The 20358-nt window shown below is 44.4% G+C and overlaps 1 protein-coding gene across 8 annotated transcripts in view; it reads left to right on the top strand.

Annotated features, from left to right (window-relative positions):
- LOC112568014 (roundabout homolog 1-like) overlaps nt 1–20358 on the top strand; it is a 278799-nt gene that overhangs the window by 25377 nt on the left and 233064 nt on the right. For all 8 annotated transcript variants that reach the window (XM_025244995.1, XM_025244993.1, XM_025244994.1 and 5 more), the window contains one exon: nt 4748–4878. The gene's annotated coding sequence lies outside the window, so the exon portion shown is untranslated. The remainder of the gene's footprint in view (nt 1–4747; nt 4879–20358) is intronic.

Below are 20358 nucleotides of genomic sequence, written 5' to 3' on the forward strand. Positions count from 1 at the left end.
TTGTTCTAATCTCTTTGATTGTCTCGTCTACTTTTATGTGACACATCACTATCCTCCTAGACTCTTCGAAGCTGTGTCCTTTAGCCTTCCTTCTCTATTTTTTTTTCTTTCTAGTTAATTTCAGTCTTCAATATTCATCTCACTCATACCATCCTACCAATGGCCAGTAGTTATGAAACGAAAGTTGTTTCACTGAGGGCAAAATGTTATACAGCGGATCCTCGTTGCTTCAAATATCTTTACCCTATACCCTTTGCCATCGCTTTAGGTTAAGGTTCCAGGTTAAAATAATATTTTTAAGGGTATGTACCTTCTTGTACAATTTCGGAACAAGGTGCTAGTCCTTGAGTTTCCTGTTTTGCCCCAGGGCAACGACTTACCCTCGCTTCATGACTACGGCTCCAGGAAGTGACATTCACCTTCGAACCCCATACATTGAACGAGATTTTTTTTTTCTCTCAAGCACTGACTCCAACAAATCTCTTTTGAAATCATCAAGAGCACTTCTAGCCTTAAGTTAGCGATAAGGCAGGAACCGTTTGAACATATCAACGAAAACCCCTTTTCCCCCGGTCCCCTGCACCTTACCTGTGAGCTGGCGAAGTGCTTTAAGCTGTGAAACAGCTTTTGCACCTCACGACATTTCAAATTTCACCAGCAACCAGATTTTATTGCTCGAGCACAGGTACCTCACACCGTAGTTTCACGGGTCCGCGATAATGGGCGAGAATTGTCACCGGAGACGGTGCTAAGCCAGGCTGTTCTGTCGGTGGTGGCCGCGACATCTGACGGCCGTGTTTTTACCTGTAAAGGTGCGTGTGTTACAGGTGCGTGGCGGCTCGCTCGTCGTCCATTAATCGAGTAGGTGGGAAAGGTGGGTGCAAAGGGTTATCAAGAAATGTTTAAGCTACAGGAGCCAAGCTGAGAGGTTTTTATTGCTTGTTGCGTCTGAAACAGTCTGTGGGACTTGGAAACTTAAAGGCTAGCCTGAGCGAAATGGGTTGTTGTTGAAAACACTTAGCTTTGTGTGAGAGAGTGTGTGAGAGAGCACTGATTCTCACAAATCTTTGAGAGGAAAAAAACCACTCTTCTGGTTTCGAAAGACGACGACGACGACGACGACGACGACGACGACGACGTTGATGATGATGATGAACTTTATGGCCCACTGCACAGCAAAGCAGCGCAAGTATCACAGTAACACTTTTGCAAACATTAAAGCAGGACAGGAGAGAGAGAAAGAGATGAGAAAAGCAGATAAACCTTGTAACCGTCATTCTCTCATCTGTGCTTAGAAGGAGTTCAAAAGCCGCAAAACCGTTTTAAGACATGGATGCACTCACTCAACACACGAGCCTGATTCTCCGACTGGCTGTTGCCTTGACCACAGACACCGATCATGCCATCGAGACACTTTTGTGTGCTCCTGCTCATACCGAGGCTGGAAGGCGTGCACGTGACAAAGCAGTCCATGAAATAAGATACGCTCTGGTTGGTCTTTAAGCGCCCAGGGGCCATTACTCTGAATGGTACCGATGTGAGAAGGAAAGCTTTTAAAACTATTATCTTTCTGTAAGAATTCTCATTCCCTCTACTCCTCCCTAATCCCGTTTTCCCGAAAACACATTAGCAAACATTGGTGCTGTGGACCTTACGACTTCTGTCTTGCTACTCTTGTTGATTCACCCTCCCACTCACCCCTAAACCTCCAAAGTTGCTATAAATGCTTACGACGGTTGGAAAGTTCCAGGAAGCTCTGAACTGAAGGCTCCGATAATTGGGATAGCTCCACACGACTTCTTCACATCATGAATAAGAAATCAGACCTTTATTAAATCACAACTTAATGACTCGGAGCTAACGTAGGGCTTTGTGGCGGCTTGAGGTTGTGGGTGGTGGTAATGTCCAAAAACAGAACAAAAGCAACAACAATAATAAAAATCGTGTTTATTTATATGGTGCATAAACACATTCATTAAAAAGAATGCTCTGAGCATATAGATATACCATGGATGTGCAGATTGCCATAGAGGTGTGCGGTAGGTTCTGCAAGTTGGGTGCTTTACTTGTGATTAGTGTTGGTATGTGCGGGTGCATCTTTTTTACAGGTGTGTTTAGAATAAAATGCCGATATATTATACAAATATATATATATATCTATAAATGTAGAATATAATGCCTGGAGCAGCTGAGAGTCCCACCTTTAGAAGGTACAGGTAAAATAGGCCTCTGGTAGTCGGAGGATGTAGTATATAGACATCGTTCCCAGTGCTGCCAGTAGAAACGTGGTTTTTATCGACAAGAGTGCGTGTCCTCTATTGTTGTGATCAAAAAAAAAAAAAAGTAGTCACCCATTGGATGGCGAACCTTTGATCTCCAGTTCAGGTACCCCACCTCAAGTCTTGGTCAACCAGTCTTCCCGACATCCCTCACCCCATCCTTCTCGTCCTCCTCCTGCACCCCACTACCCCTCCACACACAACCATTGAACCCTGTTTGTCTTAGCTTTGTCCAACCGAGGCAAAGCTTCGTAAAAACTCCGAGATACTTTATCATGTTGTGGCTTGCACGGTGCGTCCACAGATCTTGCTGCGTTTCAAGTGGAACAAAGTGGGCAGCATCCACCCATCCAACCCTCATCCAACTCCACCCCACCTTCCTACCCACCACGCACACCCTGTAATGGACAAGCTGAGTTAATCAATCTGATTTTTTTTTTCAAATCGAGTACTGCTTCCACTCTTCACCACACCAACCCACCCTTCACTTTTCTTCGCTCCTTCTCTCACCGTCGATCCACCGGCGCTGCGGGGTAGATGAAAAGAGTGGAATGGGTAAATTGCGGGACTGAAAGGTGGCTGGCCTGAAGAATTTGTCCCGGATCGACAGTTCGATCAACGTAATTGGTACGTAGCTCACCGAGGGGGGGACCCCAGCGCTGTTTTTAGCTACTTTGGCCATGCGATAAGATTAAGACTTCTGTCTGTCTAGAACCTTTCAAAGCCTCACCCTCGCCTGACACATGAAGGTGGAGGGTTGGGGTAGGGGGACATTTTTTTTTTCTCTCAAGTGAGACAATACACAACAAGAACACATTCATCCGCTAACATTCCGAATTTATCTCTTTTTCTGGGATCATCGTCGTCGCCGTCGTCGTCTCTTTCTCCTTTTTATTTCTCTTGTCCTCGCAATCAAATGTTGACCACGAAAAGCAGTGTGAACGAGATTTAGGGATGAGGATGAAGCTGGGGAGTGGGTTGGCGGGGTAGTGGGGTATCATTGGTGAAGGAGGGGTGGGGTTAGTCGGACTCAATCATTGCTGCTCTGATTGAGCCTCTGTCCACCAGCAGGCGACAGTGAGGCCGTGTGCATGACGGGGCTGTACAGTGTACACCACAGCTAAGGTCGCCCGTAGACGCTGTCGACCTTTGACAGACGACCCTTGACAGAGATTTCCTACTTCATCTTGTTTAGACATAAGCTGCATCCATTTTTTTTCCTTTCTTGCTTGCTTTTTTTTCCTTGCATTTTTTTTTATCATAGCTTCTCAGGTTCGGTCTAATTTCCACTTTACACAAGCTACTACTCTCTGGGTGGTCATTGATGTCGAACTGTAGACACACGCTGATGGGGGTACATGCATGTAGGGTGTGTACAGAACGTGCTGTGTGTAGAGAACATGTTGTGTACAAACATATTGCGTGTATAGAACGTGTTGTGTGAACGCTTGTGTCGGAGACAAATAGCAGCCCACAGGTATTTGTTTGCTCACTCTACCTTAGTGAAATGTGATACCCGAGAACACGAAAAGTACATTGACAGAGATAGAAAGAGAGAGAAAGAAGCAGAGACAAACAGAGAGATAGAAAGAGATAGGCAGACATAGACATAGATAGAGAGACGGATACAGAGATCGAAAGACAGAGACAGATACAAACAGAGGGAGGTTAGAGACAGTACACAGAGACAGATAGAGATAGAGACACAGAGGAAAAAAAAAAGAGGCAGGATATTGACCAACCAAGAAGAAAAACAAATGCTCTAAGACAAGGAAATCCAGCTTCCATATAGTTTGTATATTTTTCCTGGACATTCACAATGTATAGAAATGATAGAGAGGCACAGAAAGAGACAGAACGACAGAGAGAGAGACTTAGGCAAATACAAACAGAAAGATAGAGACAGAGATAAACAGAGAGAAATAGAAGCAGTATGTTGAACGACCAAGACGAAAAACAAATAATTTCTGCTCCAAGACAATGAAATGCAGCCTCCATCCAGTTTGTATATTTTTTCCCAGACATTTGTCATCACAGTGTATGGAAATAAAATATATAAAAAAATAAATCACTCTGCCTGTTATCCATCATTGCAGCCATGTTTTTCATTCTTCCCTCCATCCACTTACTCCCACCTTCCCTCTCGTGGATGAAACACATCACATTCCTCACGGCCACCTTCTTCGCATCCATAATCCATTCTCTTTCCACACCACGAGGTCTGTGACAGGCCTGCCTGGGGGTGATTTGAAATCCATCTTCGGCACCATGATAGCGCATCCATAAAGGAATCGATTTTCATTTCAAAGAGGCCGCTGTCCGCAGAACGGTTTCAGCAAGTGTTCGCTCCCCTTTGACGTAGCGTGACAGATCTCATTGAAATCCATTTCTCTCGCCAGTCGCCCATTCATTCATTTTTCGTACGCAGTGAGTTAAAGTGCTCTTTTTTCCCCTTTTGCATTCCACAGCGCCGCTCGGCCGAAATGGGTTAAAGTTGCCTTGTCCACCACATTCTGAAGAGAAAGACAAAAATATCCTTCGAGAAAGGGCGCCAACAAGACCAGGACCAGGACTGTGGATGCCCTTCAAGAATAAAAATGTAAGAACTTTAAGAAATCTTAACCTTTTGGGAAAAAAATCTTTTATGAAAAGAGTGGATTATTAGAATGGTTACAATATTGACAGCTAAGTCCCTCATAATGTACGATAGAATATCTGTATGTTCTAGATAAAAGACTGTCAATGTCGGATAAAATAATTGTATGAGAGTTTACATCGATGTAAGCAAGACATTGACTTCTTGTTGTTTTAAGGGCAACAACAATTCTCAGAAGGTATGTCTGGTGTGTTACATGATGCTTATTTGTAAACGTGTAGTTCTGATTGCACAAGATTACTTGACATCGAAATTCTCATCTATGTTCAAGAGGTCAAATTTGTTTACTCGTTCTTTTCCGTTATCATCTGTCGATGTATTGAACGATCTGTAAATTAATATATCTTTATGAAAAGTTTATTAGTGAATTTTGTAGCAGAATATGTTTTGTCTAAGAAGATATTTATAAGCCATTTCTTGAAACCAAGAAAAGAATTACTAGAGACGTAGACGTCACGTCCGGTGCATTAGGAATAAGACGTGCCCCCCCTTCCCACCCGTCATCTTTACGTCGAAGAGGGGAAACAACTCTGAAGCCGCATTGAAAGGCGCAAAGGGAAGCAACCTTTGTGCCTATCTCTTAACGCCAATTCCAGGATGTAGTTTTTCCACGCTTGAACACTGCTGGCTCTTTCTGTGTCCATCAAGAGCTGTTTTCCCGTCATCTCGCCAAGAAGATTTGGAGCTTTGGAGAGGTCGGTCAAGGGAAGTAATTTTGTGCTTGTCAGTGGCGAAAGATGGCAGGACAATCGCTCTCACAAAAAGCTAGGTTTCTGGTAGGTACTCCACCTCCCTTTCAGACTGGTCCCCTCAGAGCCAGCAACTGTTGGTTCCCTGATTGGCTCAGTCTGCATCACTGGTTCAGAGACGTGCACTAAAGTGTCGACACTCATAAAGTGAACACATGCGTGCACACTGAGGTATAAATATATATAGAGAGAGAGAAAGAATAAAAAAGAAAACATCCTTCAGGTCACTTTGGACATGCGTATATATCAAGAACGTGTATAGGTGGACTACTGTCTGTATGCCAAGACCAAGACTTAGCCTCTTCCGAAGTGATCCGCTGTTAGTCTCGGCGAGCCGTAACAAAGAATGGGAATAAACCGGAAGCTTTGTAGTCTCATGCCTCGTTTTAGTAGTTAATCTGAAATGTGAATAAACCGGAAGCTATGTCGTCTAAAGTCTCGTTTTAGCAGTTAACTGGAAAAAAAATCGTCTGCCAGTAATCCAGGGATATTAGTTCGTGTATCCATATTCAAGAGTGATGTCACAGGCTGGAGGTCTCCTGTATTTTGATTTAGATGTATCCATGACCCAGTGTGATGTCACAGTTTGAACATGTCCGTCTCCAAAGATGTCGTAAACAAACCCATGTTTTAACGGTGTCACAAAATGAATTGAAAACCACAACCTCTTCCCCTCTCTCTCTCGGCATTTAAGTGTCGCCATGTTTAGTGTGACTTCCCAGCCTACACCTCGTGAGTATTTCAGTGTGTGTATCCCAAATGGAAGGCGTGATTGGGTGATGAACCGCTCTGATTTTAAGAATGTGTAATGAACTTAGACCCGTTCAGCTTAAAAACGGGGGAAAAACCCCAAAATAACCAAAAAAAAAAAAAAAAGCATTGGGTCCGCTGGGCCCTTTTCAGCTCGGTCAGTGCTCCTGTGTGTGGAGGACAGGAGAAGATAATCAGGACTCACGTGCGCTGTGGAGGAATTCGAGCTTGGAGTAATGGAACACCCTGACTCCGTGGACGCCACGAGCGAAGCGTGGCCTGTGAAAACAGCTCATTCCGACCCAATTTTCTAGCACCGCTCCTCTTTTGGTCCCCGTAATCCATCACTGCCACTGCCCAGCATCCCCCTCCCTCCACCTTCTACCCCTCTTCATCCCCCCTACCTCACCATCATCATCACCACCACCACCACGCCTCACCCCTCCTCCCCTCCGTCCCTTGTCGGGTAGCTTATCCTATCACGGCGAGTGTTTGGAGAGAAAATATTTCACGGTCTTCGATGAAGAAGCTATTTTCGATAGGATCAACTTGGCTACGTCATTACCGGCAAAAAAGGTTTTAGGGTCAAGGACGTCCTTCTTTCTCTCTCTCCCCCTATCTCTGTCTCACCAGAAAGGTATGAGTTCGGAAGGAAAAGACGCAGCTCCTTTCCTTCTATCTTATTTTCAACTCACTTTTAAAATCTTACTTAATGTGTCCTCTAACTCAAACACTAGATGACTCTTCATCAATATCATCGTCGTCGTCGTTGTCGTTATATTCCTCATCCTCATCATCTACTAATACTATTTTCGTTGTTACTTTTATCAACAAGTGATGGGTCTTCGCTTCCAGTGTCTCCTATGTATCTTACCCTTTGTGTCCAGTTCTACAACTGACTAATGTTTCCTTGCCATCAATCATAAACTTTGTAGGAATTCAATAATAACAATAATAACAATAATAATAAAGGCAAGGTGGTCAAATCAACTCCTTTGGTCAAAAAGAAGGATGACAAAAAAGAAAAAGAAAAGAAAAAAAAAATCATGTTCAAATGTATGACTGTGTCCAGTCTTACTGGATGTCCTGTTATGAAGACCATAGCTAAAAATATCAATTAATTAAAAAGTAAATATTTGCTGGGGTCTGAGTGCACTAACTGTTACTTTAGACAGTATCCGGGTGGATAAACATCCGCCAGGTTATCGTAGCTCCGGATACATCCTGACATGGGATGGAGGGCAGGAGGAGAATGTGGAGGAGAAGCGTCCTCTCCCTTGAGACTGGACAGAGTCTAGATCATCATCGACCTGTCAGAGCTTCTCCGCGCCGGACTGTCGGCGGCCAATCAGCAGCCACCTATCATCAGAACATGACCCCGAGGTCAGGGTCGCGATGCTGACTCACAGTTAAGCACTAGTGTATCGGCAGATGATCAGGTCTGTCACTGCTCCATCGATCTCCAGCCTGAGTGCGCGTGCTGAGGGCGTGCACGTGCGTGCGTGTGTTTGTTTTAGCGTGCGCGTGTCTGTTTGTGTGTGCGTGCGTGTGTCTGTGTGCGAATATTTCGCTCCTCCCATCCCCGACAGTTTCTCACAAAACGCTAATTTTCATATTATTATTATTATTATTATTTCTATTACTACTACTACTACTGAACTTCATCTAATTAATAAATTTAAATTTGTTGTCACATTCTTTCTGTCTCTCTCTCTGGCCAAATAATAAACAGCAACAACTGCCCAGTGTATGTCAGTTCACATATTTATGGTAGACAATTACAGTAAGACAATGACACCTCCTTGTTTCCTAATCAGTCCGGAAAATTGCTTTGACGGCGATTGGGGAAGAGATGAGGGTGGGGTACAAACAGCTGTTGTTGCTGGTTAAATTTCTGAGAGATGGGGTGAGGCGAAAAATTCCCATTTCATGTCAAGAAAGGAAGCAGTGCGGATGGTGGAAGCTGGGGATGGGGAGGGTGAAGGGTTGGGACTGATCCTCCGATTGCACGCCTGGCTGCACACAGTAATGGCGGTCACACCAGCTGCGTCGTTTGGAGGAAAAAGCATTTTTTTCCTGACTCAGTATTTAGTGCCTTTGGCTAATGGTTGACGGTGGGGACACGGGGGAGGCTTGATGTCCGTCCATATTCTTAAAGGAAGAAAACCTTTTCGCAGTTGAGTGGACTCGTCAACGTAAAAGTTGAACCACATCACTCGCCAGGTAACGTGGGGACCACGTAAAAACCACGTAACAAGAGCTATAAACACCTTTCTCGGAAAATAAAGATAACAGGCTTCAAGAAAACGAGTATGATGGTCACCGCTCATCTGGAAAAAACCTAACAGCAGGAGAAAGAGTCTGGGAAGGTCGGTCGGTTGATGGGTTAGTTTATCGGGTGGAAAAGAGCGGATTTCACACACTAAAGGGGGCGAGGTGGATGGTGGAGAGAAGACTTTTTTTTCTTTTTACAGTGGCAGAAGCGAAGAAGTTTGCGAAAAGTTTTGCCTCAGTTTTTATTCCATATCCAGCCAGACTGGTACATTCCCCAGGGAATGCACAGACATGCAAACAACAAAATTATACAGAGCAGGGGAAATGGTTTTGAAGCCAACTTCATGTCAGTCTTACCTCCGTTATACTAACATCACTCGTGACCTGGTCAAGTATATCAGTCGGGGGCTAGAGGAGAGGGATGGCAACAAAAAATACAAAAGAGGCAACAAGAAGATGAAAAATACAGAATGAAGCAACCACACGGGAGTTGACGAGAAGAGTCTTTTTCTTTTCTTCGCCGACCGTATGTCTAAGTCCGTTTCCACTGGGTCGAGTTGTTTATACTTCTCAGTATATACAAGGCTGGTAGATGTCTTGGGTCTGGTAGAGTCCATTCACTGCGGAGCCTGCTGGGCAAGAAGTCAACCTCGAGTGGTTCGCAAGCAAACTTCTAGCTCCCTTGTTTGCCCGAAATCCTGTCTGCTAGAATGAGAAGAGGTGTGTGTGAGGGGGGTGAATAAAGCTGGTTAGGTCCCCTGTCTGAGGATGTTGAGGACTCTGAACAAATGACAGGGTGAAGAGACTGAAGGACTCTGGCTGCCCAGCTCTTGCAAAAGGAATGTCAGCGACTGGATTCGGGAAGAGGTGGGTAGCGGGTGACGGGAGACGAGCTGGCTTCATCAGACTTCCCTTGTTCTCTGGTCAAGATGGTCGTCAAGGCGACATCGTATTGCCGTTATCGAGATGTCAAATGTTTCCATTTTGACATCTGCAGGCAACTTCAGTTTTTTGTCAAGAAGTACTCGTCGTGTCATTTATGGAACTTCCAGAAAACAAAATTTAAAACAATTCTCATACGATGTGTCTCCCATCTCTACATATCTCACTCAAACACGAACTGATGGCAGGAGTTTTCATCCTATCCATTCATCGCCCCAGTCTACCTTTTCACTATTTTTATTGCCTCACCTGACCAATCAGGTAACATCTGCTTGGTTGGCGATGGGGAGTTTTCGAGTCACAGGTCCCGGTGAGGTTCGAATCCACTGCCTTCTGTTCTGTTGGCTGACCACTCAGCTGCTGCGTTCATGGCTACCGTTCAACAGACCTTCAGATGATGACAATATAAAGGTCAAAACATCAAAATAAATTTAAAATAAATTCAAACTTTGCAGTTGTCCGAGGACACACCGAGAGAATAAATTGCAAGACACCGCGAAGAAGATCGTAGAATCGTAAGCTTCATTGCGACGACTATGTAATTTTTTTTCAAAACGTGACACAAAACATGAATCAGAACAATAACCGAATCATGCCAACAAGAAAAGACAAGGGGAAGTAATTTTCAAGGGGTCACAACTGCCTGAGTATCAAGGGTTGCGCAGGGTCATCAAGTAATTACTAACTGGAGATGAGCTCGCAATCTTTGGCTGATGTTGCCACGACAGCTCTGTTTGCTGTTCACGCCGCTGTCGAAGAACGAGAGAGAAAGAAAGAGAGAGAGGGTGGAGTGCACGAGTGAGAAAGAGAGAGACCGAAAAAAAAGACAGCAGATGGGAGGGTAGCTTATGCAACATGCGACAGTTATTTTTTTGCTGGGACACAAGCGACTAGGAAATTGCTGCTAGCGGCTCGCGTCCTCCTCCAGCAGCGTCTTCAGGCTCGCGATGCCATGGTGCCTTGACTTGACATACATAGCCTCAGGCTACAGAGTGGTTTCTTCCACAGAAATAGCTTTCTGAGGGGTAACCTCCATCATCTGAGCTTGATACTGGCTGCTACAAACACTGAGCCTGGCACTGAGGACAAGTCTTTGTGTCCTGTCTGTGAGTTCTAGCCCGGTGGTGTGCTGCTTGTATGTCGACAAAGTACTGACAGACAATATCCGAAATTTTGAAAGTAAATACAACGGCATTTTTCGGGCTGGATTTTGTTTGTTTGTTTGTTTGTTTGTTTGGTTGGTTAGTTGTTTGTTTGTTTCTTTGTTTGTTTGTTTGTTTTGGGGAGAGGGCAGCAGCGTGACAAAGTCAGATAATTGTCAAGCTGCTCTAAAATATGTTTCACTCAGTTTTCCCCATTCCTTCCACTCTTTCTCCTTCCTGTCTTCTGTCAGCTTGTTTCTGTATGTGTCACTTCCACCTCTCCCCCCACCCACACACACTGATCTTTCTCCTCCTCGCTAACACGCTCTCTCTTTTCTCACTCCTTCCCTGTCTCCATGGTGACAGAGAAACATAGACTATCAATATACAACTTCAGCCGAGACCGCGCCTCAGTAGACTTTTCCAAGTGGGCCCCATTCCCTCCGGCGCCCCATCAAGATGTCTGCATCACATGCTATTTGATTCACTCCTGTATTCGCCTGTGGGTCTGCAGCTATAGATTGCAGGTCCCACACATTAAAGGCCAACCCGAGTAGAAAATTATTTTCTTGTCCTGGATGGACCTTGCTAAGAGATCGCCAAATCCGAGGACATGTAGACTTGTTGTTTACTTCAAAACTTCATCAGCAGGAGTTCAAACCTCTCCTGTTCTCTGTCACAAAATATATTCAAACTAACCAAGCATTGTGTCTTTAGTCTTCCTTCTACCTTCATTTCATGTTTGACGATAGTTTGCCTTTAAATTTAAAACAAAACCATGCAACACTTGATGTCCACAGAATACAACTAGTTTTGACATGTTGTGGTTGTTTTTCATGTCGTAAACAAGGTATGTGCCTAGTTTTTAAACTTTGTGCCACTTTAAACCTTGTGAATATGTTTTTACCAGCTGTGTCCGTACTTTTCACATTAACAACAATATTGCTTCTCGACATGTTCTCGACTTCTGCGTGCGGACGACAAGATGATTGATTCATAATTCCTTAATAGTTTCGTTTTTTTCTGATTCGCAAAAAATGTATTTCTTTCTTAAACCCCTGTTCTGTTTTGCTCCGATTCCTTAATATTTTTATTTTTGTTTTCTTCCCCCCATCAAGTCGCTTGTGTCCTTCCAGCATTTGATTTCCTTTCTGATCCATATTCATTTGCATGCACTTTGTCAGCGCGCGCACCTCATTCGGAAATGTATTAGAGTACGATGAATTTTTTTTTTGAAGGTAGGAGAAGTTGGAAAAAGAACTGAAAATTTTAAAAATCTGACGAAAGAAAATCGAAGGTGTTATTGGGACACATTGAAACTCTCGTATCGCACGATGTCGCTCTGGTGAAAATTTAATTAACCGTTAAGCTTCGAAAAGGTCTTCTTCGGTTTTTTCATCCTTCTTTCTTAAACCTTCTGCCTTCTGTTTCAGTCTTTCACTCTCTCTGACCCTATTTCTATCACAGCTTTTTTAAATCTTTTAATTCACTGTATCCAACTCTCAATCCTTCCCCGCTACAATTTTTATCTGTTCTTTCGCTCTTTCTATCGTTGATTCTTATTTATCATTATTGTATTCTTTTATCCTGTGCTTTTCATTTCATTCGCTTTAATTGGTTGTGAATAAACCGCTGCCTTGCCTCGCTGTGCTTCATGCTCTGTTGTATCCATCCACCTGTCTTCTTTTGTTCTCTGCAGCCTCCAACAAAAATCTCTTTTCTCCGCCGTCATGTGACACTTAAGGAAGACGTGAGAGTAAGAAATAAAGCTCCAATCAATTCTCGTCTTACAGAGCCAGGCACGGTGCAGGCTTTTCTAGCGATAATCGATCTCGTCAACGAGGACCAGACCAAGAACAACACTTTTGTGGTGGAGAAGCCTTGGGTGTATGAACGTGCAGTGCTGGATGCTTGTATCACGAACCTTACAAGTGTTTGTCCCTCGTAAACAGTCCTTCAACAATTACACATACTGATGTATATGCTTAAGCTCCGGGTGGGGCTTTTGTTGTTGTTGCTTAGTTTCTACGTGATAATTACGTGCACGTGACGTACAAAGGGATGAGAGAAGATCGAAAGAAGGTTAGAGAGAAAATTGTTGCTCGTAGCAAATAAAACTATATTTCGACCGTTGTTTGATATATATATATAGAGACTTGACACTTTTATGGATCCCTATTTAAGAAAGAAATATAAATATATATATATGAAATATTTATATATGAAGCTATATCTATGACCATCAGCAGTCTCCAGGGATTTATGGTGATCATCATGTGCATTTATATTCGAACTAGAGGGACATAAGTCCATCTCACAAGATATACCAGCAGAGAGAGAAAGAGGGTGGGAGAAGCTTTGCTCTTCAGAGGTCAGAGCTTGAAGGTTTGCAGTATCGCGGATCTGTCAGTTCGTGCTCGACAAACACCTCGGTGGGTCGAGCCTCTCTTTGCCAAACACCCGTGACAGCTGACACGGCTGGAACCTGCAGGTCTGATGGTTTCTGGCCCTTGGCCTCTTTCGTCTGCCCTTCTGGACAGATGCTGCCCGCCTGCCTACCCGGAAGCGGAGGAACAGCAGAAAAGAGGAAAAGAAAAGTCTGTGGCACGTCCAGGGTGAGATGAAGGTTTAAACGCAGCTATACCCCTCCTACCCTGCTTCCTTCCCTCCAACACTCACATACACCCGTGCTGTCGTGTACTAGACAGAGGGAGTGAAGAAAGGAGGTTTCAGGAGGGGTGGGCTGGTAAGGGGAAAAGTTTATGACGGCTGTGAGATGACATGTGGACCAGCTGGGGAATGCACAGGGTACTTGTCATCACGGGTAGGCGGCACTTGTCATGTGGTCTCGACTTATTGTGACATATGGTCCCACGACCTGCGGAATGTCAATGACCTGGCTGATGTCAAGTGGGTGGGAGATGAGATAGAGAGAGAGTGTGTGTGTGTGTGGATATATTCATATCTCGAGAATAGAGGAGGTATTCACCCAGACAGTATGTTGGACTGAACGTTTACTTGTCCTCCTCCAGCTCCTCCTCCTCCTCCTCCTCCTCCTCATCATCATCATCATCATCATCATCAGTGAGTGATATAGTGGATAATCAAGCTCACGAAGAAGCATGCTCTCAGCGCTTGAGACAACTAGGAGACACGAACAGAATACGAAGGAAGGGAGGAGAAATAACCGTGCCCTTGTTGCCCTTCCGCCATTTTTCATGAATGTTTATTGTATTGTTTATTGTATTGTTTATTGTATTGCTTAGACTGGTGAGTTCAGAACCAATCTTCATCATTTGCCTCCTACTCCCAAAGCTCCATGTTCGCAAGATGTTATGATCGCTTTTAAATGTTTTAGGCAATGTCTGTCATAATATCATGTCTCAACAGATATTAGTTTCATGTGATCATCTCTCCCAAAACAACCTTTTCATAAACTCGCTGACTTCCACGTGTGTAAGAGAGAAAAAGAGAGCGAGCATGCACGAAAGGACAGTCTGCAATAAAGTAATAAAACAGCCTTAATCTAGATTGATGAAATAAAAAGAAGATTCGGCTCGGGAAAGAATTAAAAGAGAGGGGAAAAAATTTAAATGAGAATGCGATGACTGCAGAGAAGTTGTAGGAAAGGGCTCGTCAATTTTGTCATTAAATTTCGCCAAGTTTCTTTACCATAAACGAAGTTGTTTGCTCGACAACGCTTCCAACGACCTCGGCCACTGGAGGCGGGGACAATCTTTATGGCCCCGGTGTGTTGGTACAGTGAATTCTTCTCACCAACTCCCGGGTCCTTAAGCGGACTTGCCATCGTAAACAAGGATTTGGAGAGGTCGCCCTTAATGTCTTAATATTTCAGCTGCCGGGAAGCTGTCGGTCTTTTGATTTTGTTGATCTCTTCAACACCCTTTAATGATGACATTGAAGCGTGTCTTTCGCTGTTAGAAAAAATCTTTGGTTGCTTTCTTCCTCACCATCCTCCGCCTCCCTCCTTCCTTTCATCCACCTCCCAGCCTCCACCTCCTCCCTAAAACCTAAAAGCCGCCTCCGCATTTCTCCATCCGTACCTCTCTCTCATTTGTGAAGGCACCCGGAAGATGGATTGTCACACGGAAACTGAAGAAAGGATGGAGAGAGTGAGTTTGAATTTATTGTTCAAGACGATGTGGAACTTAAAGGTCAAATGTGATTGTAAAGTGCATCTGTCCTTGCTTTGACATGAGCTTGCCTTCCATGCTGGTGCTTTTTGCTTGTTTGTTATCTCCACGTGAATAGGACGAATAAATGAGTTTCATCCCGTTTATTCCTCCACGAAAGAATCACAGAACATGGGTCATCATTACACTGATGTAGGGGTACCGCAACCTGGGAGTTGGTCTTCTTCAGGGTGCAATAGGTTGGAGGTTTGGGGTGTGTATGACTCTACAGCTTCCTCTGACTACCTAGCAGGGGCAGTAATCACGAAGCAAGGGTAAGTCGATGCCCTGGGGGCAACATGGGGAACTTAAGGACAAGGGTCTTGTTTCCTACGTGATAAAGTGTTGTCATGCCGATCTCTTGACATGATGAATCACTCACATTTCATTAGTCCTAGCGCCACTTTGTTATGGACTCTCTTTAACTTTCATTTCTGTAAACCTATGTTCCTTTCTCCATCTCTCTCTACATATATATTATTCCTTCCCCTGTGATTTATAATCTCGTTATTAAATGACCTACGAACTTTCACCTTTTAACACTTTCGGTTACCAATATACTTCAAGGATCGCTAGCTCTGTTATCGAAATGAGAGCATCCTTTGTTCTGAGCTACAAACTTACATCATTAATGGATGGCTGACTCAGATCACGTGACCCAGCAAATCCTAGAACTTGGCGATAGAAATCACGTGTTTCCGTGTAAACACAGGTAACGGCGGATCTACCCGATCGAATAATCGAATTTTGCGAACATATTTTTTTTTTTATTGTAAAATGTCTTTTATGTGTTTCCGTCGATCACTAAATGCTTGTAGATGTGCTTGAGGAAAATTCCACATTCCACAGCGGAAGCGCCTGTCTCCGGGGATTTCTGACTACGAGTCAGTGGCAGACCGATTTCCAATTGAGTGTCAGTCGGGTGGAGATGGACTCACGACATGTCAGTCAGGCGGACTTGCTTCATCGTGAGCAGAATATACTTTCAAGACGGGAGAAGGCGGACCCAGTCTTTTGCTGGAAAAGACAGGCTGCAGAAGTGTTTCGTATCACGTGACCAATACCCTCACCTTATTGTTAACCCCTCGGCACGTCCTCGATGATCCAACCAGACTTACAACGTTCAGATGACACGGTGATACTATTTGTCGAGGTTCAGTTACAGGTGTGAACGAAACGTGAGAGGCTGTGAACGTAGGAGGTGTTGGTGACCTTTTAGAGTTTATTTTTGAAGTCAACCGTGGTTTTTTTTTCTGTAATACTCGGGGGAAAACAGTTTTGCCACTCGTTCGACATGGTTCCTGGTGTGCCTCTCTTTCTCGACCCCACACCTCGCTTTGCTTTAACTTCCGCGATCATGTTTAGCGCGAAGGGGTGAGTTGTGCTCACCCATATACAGACACCTTCTCTGAGTGCTTGGCTTCCTCCGTCTGCAGGCACTTGAGTGTGTCCTCTTTAAATGAAGACTGAGAGCGTCGCGAAATAGTGCCACGGTGCCACGGTTGTTTATGTTAGCATCTCTGGTTTTTGACCCCAGGGCTCAGCGAAAATAACGGGGCTTTGGAAAAGCTCACAAAGCCGAGCCTCGACAAACCGAGGCTCGCGAACAACTACTTACAGTCGTCTTCATTAGCAAGTCTGTGCTGAGTGGCGAAGAGAACTGACAGTAAAGGGATCGAGACTTCGTAACCACTTCGTAAGCTTTCTCGTAACCATTTTACCTGAGGTCAGATGACGTCAGAATCCCTCCCACCTCTGAAGTTGATAAATCCGATAAATGCTTGACTGTTTATCCGAACATTTGAAAACAGATTCTTCAAAACAAAAATTATAATCATTGTTTCGTATGTTGAAAGATACAGTTCAGACTCTTGTTATCTGGAGGTCTAGACGAGTGCAGTGCTTGGAAGAAAGAGGTCAGAGGTCATTATTGTACTTGCATACCCTTTATTGTGAAGGCTTCAACCAATGAGAGAACTTGGATCAGGTATTAATTAGGCGAACCTGTCATGTTTCGAGTTTCGCCTCTGTCTGTGTATGATGGTGATGTCTCAAAATGGAGAGGAAGGTGTGAGTATTCACCCTTATTCGTCCTGAGCTTCATCCAATCATGGGAGCATCCATCTAATTTCTATTTCCCACCATCTCATACACTCCTTATCTCTTAACAGTCATCTCCTTTTATCTACTTTATCCTCGCTCCGACCTTTTCAGCACCCACTTCCTCCCAACTTCACCAGCGTATTTCCTTCCCATCATGTCGTCTGTTAACTCCTGCACCACCACCACACGGTCCCTCCCCTCCCTGCCAGCCCCATCCTGCTAGGTAGGAAGTCGACTGACCACGTACGTACCCTTGCCTTGGTGCTCTATCGATTAATTCTTCGGCTAATTAACTAAGAAGCTTAGCCTGCACGCCCGCCACGTCATTAGGCGAGCGCGCCAATCACGTGCCACTGTGTCAGACCGAGGCTACGGCAAGACGAAGCTAATCTCAGACTCGCAGCCCTTCCCCCCGATCCCCAACTCCCCCTCATCCCCCTTCTCCCCCCAGATCGATCCTCCGCGAGCTTTCCCCGAGGGCGCCAAGTCAACGACGTTGTAAGCTTCGCCGGCCGACTGCCCGCCCCCAGCCCCCGGGCCGCCCGCCTGCCCCCAGCCCCCGGGCCGCCCCCTGCCCCCGGGCCGCCCGACGTCGCACGGCGGACTAGGTGGGCGAAATAGAGAGCAGCTTTTAGGGGCAAAATATTTGCCAGGCCGTAGGCAGGCATGCAGAGGGCAAGAATTTCGCCTCCTTGCTTCGTTTTTCGCATTCAGCGCACTCCCCCCAACAAACCATTCCTCCCCATTCCTCTCTCAGCTTCCGCTCGATTTCAATTATTATTTACGTGGTTATTAAGGAGCGGTTCCTCAGATTACACCTCATCAAATTTTGTGGAAGCGGAAAGTTCTTTTGGGATCATTGTCATCGTCGTCGTCTTCCACCTCATTATCCTCCTCCTCCTCCTCCTCCTCCACATCATCATCGTCATCGTTGTCGTCGCTACCCCCATTCCCAACACTCAATCCTTCTTCGATTACTGCTGTTCGCAAAAATTAGGGAACTCGACAATCATCTGACAATCATCTCCCCGACATTTTCTCATCATCATTCCACCTTCAGGAAAGGGAGTGGAAACAATACCCTGTTTCCGTGGATTCGAATTCCAGGTCACGGCAGTGCAGTGCGGGTGGCTTAAGTGAACGAAGGCAGCAGTAATTCGGCCAATTGTTTTTTCGCCTCCTTAATTTCAGAAATTTGAAAATTTGCGTCAAGGTCTATTTTTCTTTCTTTCTTTTTCTTTTTTTTTACAAGACGACTAAACAAGTGTTATGTCCCATTTTAAAGGGCTAATCCGTTCCATTATCACCATCCGAAAATTTGCGACAAGTGTGGTTATGTATTATTGTATTGTTATTGTTGCTATTATTATCATCCACAGTGGGTTTGGTCTTATTGAACCAAGTCATCGTGTTTGTCCTCTCTCGCTCAATCTCTTGTCAGCATACCTGTACCTGGCCATGAATCAAACAATCAGCAGCCTAGCGAGGTGGTTGTTGACTCAGATCGGGGTACATCAAAAGCTACCCGGGAGGACCAGCTCGCGAACGCCCAGAGGGACACGGACAAGTGACAAGGGAGAATGATTGCTTATATGAGTCTGGAGGTGTTTGACGAGGTTTTGTTTGTCTGTGTGGGGTGGGTGATGGGGACTGGGGGTGAGGCTGTGTTTTCAGATCCACCCGGTGGTCAACACGACACATTCTCTGTCAATCAAATTATATTTTAAATTGGTGCTCTCAATTTTCCTCTATTTATCTCCATCTCTCCCGCGGCAGTCCAACTCTTAGATTTTTAATTTTAATAGTAATAGGATTTATTACAGAGCTCAGTTCACTAAAGACTACACAGAGTGATTACCATATAAAGAAGGAAAAGGAGAAACACGAAAGATTTACAATGACAAATAGTCTATTAATACTTTCTTCTATTGTTTTCTAATGTCGGTGCTGACGTCTTGTGGAAACATTTCGCGAAACAGTAAGACAGAACACGGTGGGGTTGGAAGAAGAGATGTCGACGACCAGACATCTAGTTTTTTGAACTCGTCTGCAGGAAAACAGAATCTAGACATCTCTTGAGACAAGGGGGCGAAGGGTGACATTTCCAGAGGTCATATTTTCCACACTCAGACGGCGCAGTCATGTCACAAATCGCGATACCTTCCAGGCTTTCTCCCGAGGTGTGATGGACGTCACAGAACTGGCTGTTGGTGGTTGTGGTGGTGGTGGTAGCTCCTACCTTTGTACGCCACCCTTTTCTTTCTTCTTGCCTTCTTTATTTCTTTACTTAATTTTAGAAACATATAATGAACACATAATTCCATGTCCATGTTCACGTTTGAAATTGTTGTCCTCTTTCTGTGCATGGCAATGGACATCTCGAGAACTGAAAAGACTGTATTTGCTCTGATTTGGAAAGAAAACGGGATCTTTTATTAAACTTTGTTTAACCATTACAAACAAGCATTTTACAGACCAGTTTCTTCTATTTTGGGTTATTTTGCTATTTTGGGCTCATCATAATTCTTGAAGTCTTTCCCAATCCAGAAAGTACATAATATACAGGGAAACACGATGGCCTGACGGACGTTTTATCAGGCTGATAGCTTGAGGAGTGGACATGAATACCATGGCAGGTCAGGATATAAGGCGCTAAAAGGACTTCCTTTTTTATTATTATTATTATTTTGTTTGTTTGTTTGTTTTTTTTATCCGACGAGTCACTTTGGTTGCAGCCATCCTTAATTTTCTATCATTCTCTTTTCCGTGAGAGGTGAAGGGGATTGTTGCTGTTATTATTATTATTGCCTTTCTCCTCAGCCACCATGAGTGAACAGTTTGTCTTAAAGGTTACTTCTATCATTAGCGATGTTCATTCAGGGGCCAAATTTGAGATGAATCTGACAACAGTTTGACATGGAGTGCCTTCCCCTACCATCCCGTCAGTCTCTGGCAACGGAAGATTCTTTTCCTGTCTGATAAGCTTACTCCCCAGTCTCTCTCTCTCTTTTTTTTTTTTTACAGTCTTCCTCGTCATTCGCTCCATTCAGCCATCTAACCAGACAGCCTGTCCGACAGACAGACAGCCATCCACTCGCATGTTTTGGTGTTGGACTTGATGAAACTTTCAGCCAGCCATTGATCTTATTTCATGGCAGAATCGCCAAAAAATGAAGTCGATGGAAACGTCCTCTTTAAAAGAATAACCTCCTCCTGGTGTCTGATCTCTTGTAGTCCTCAATCATGGCTTTAATCTAGCATCCTTGTTAA

This window comes from Pomacea canaliculata, linkage group LG7 (assembly GCF_003073045.1).
Source record: "Pomacea canaliculata isolate SZHN2017 linkage group LG7, ASM307304v1, whole genome shotgun sequence".
Lineage (NCBI taxonomy): Eukaryota > Metazoa > Mollusca > Gastropoda > Architaenioglossa > Ampullariidae > Pomacea > Pomacea canaliculata.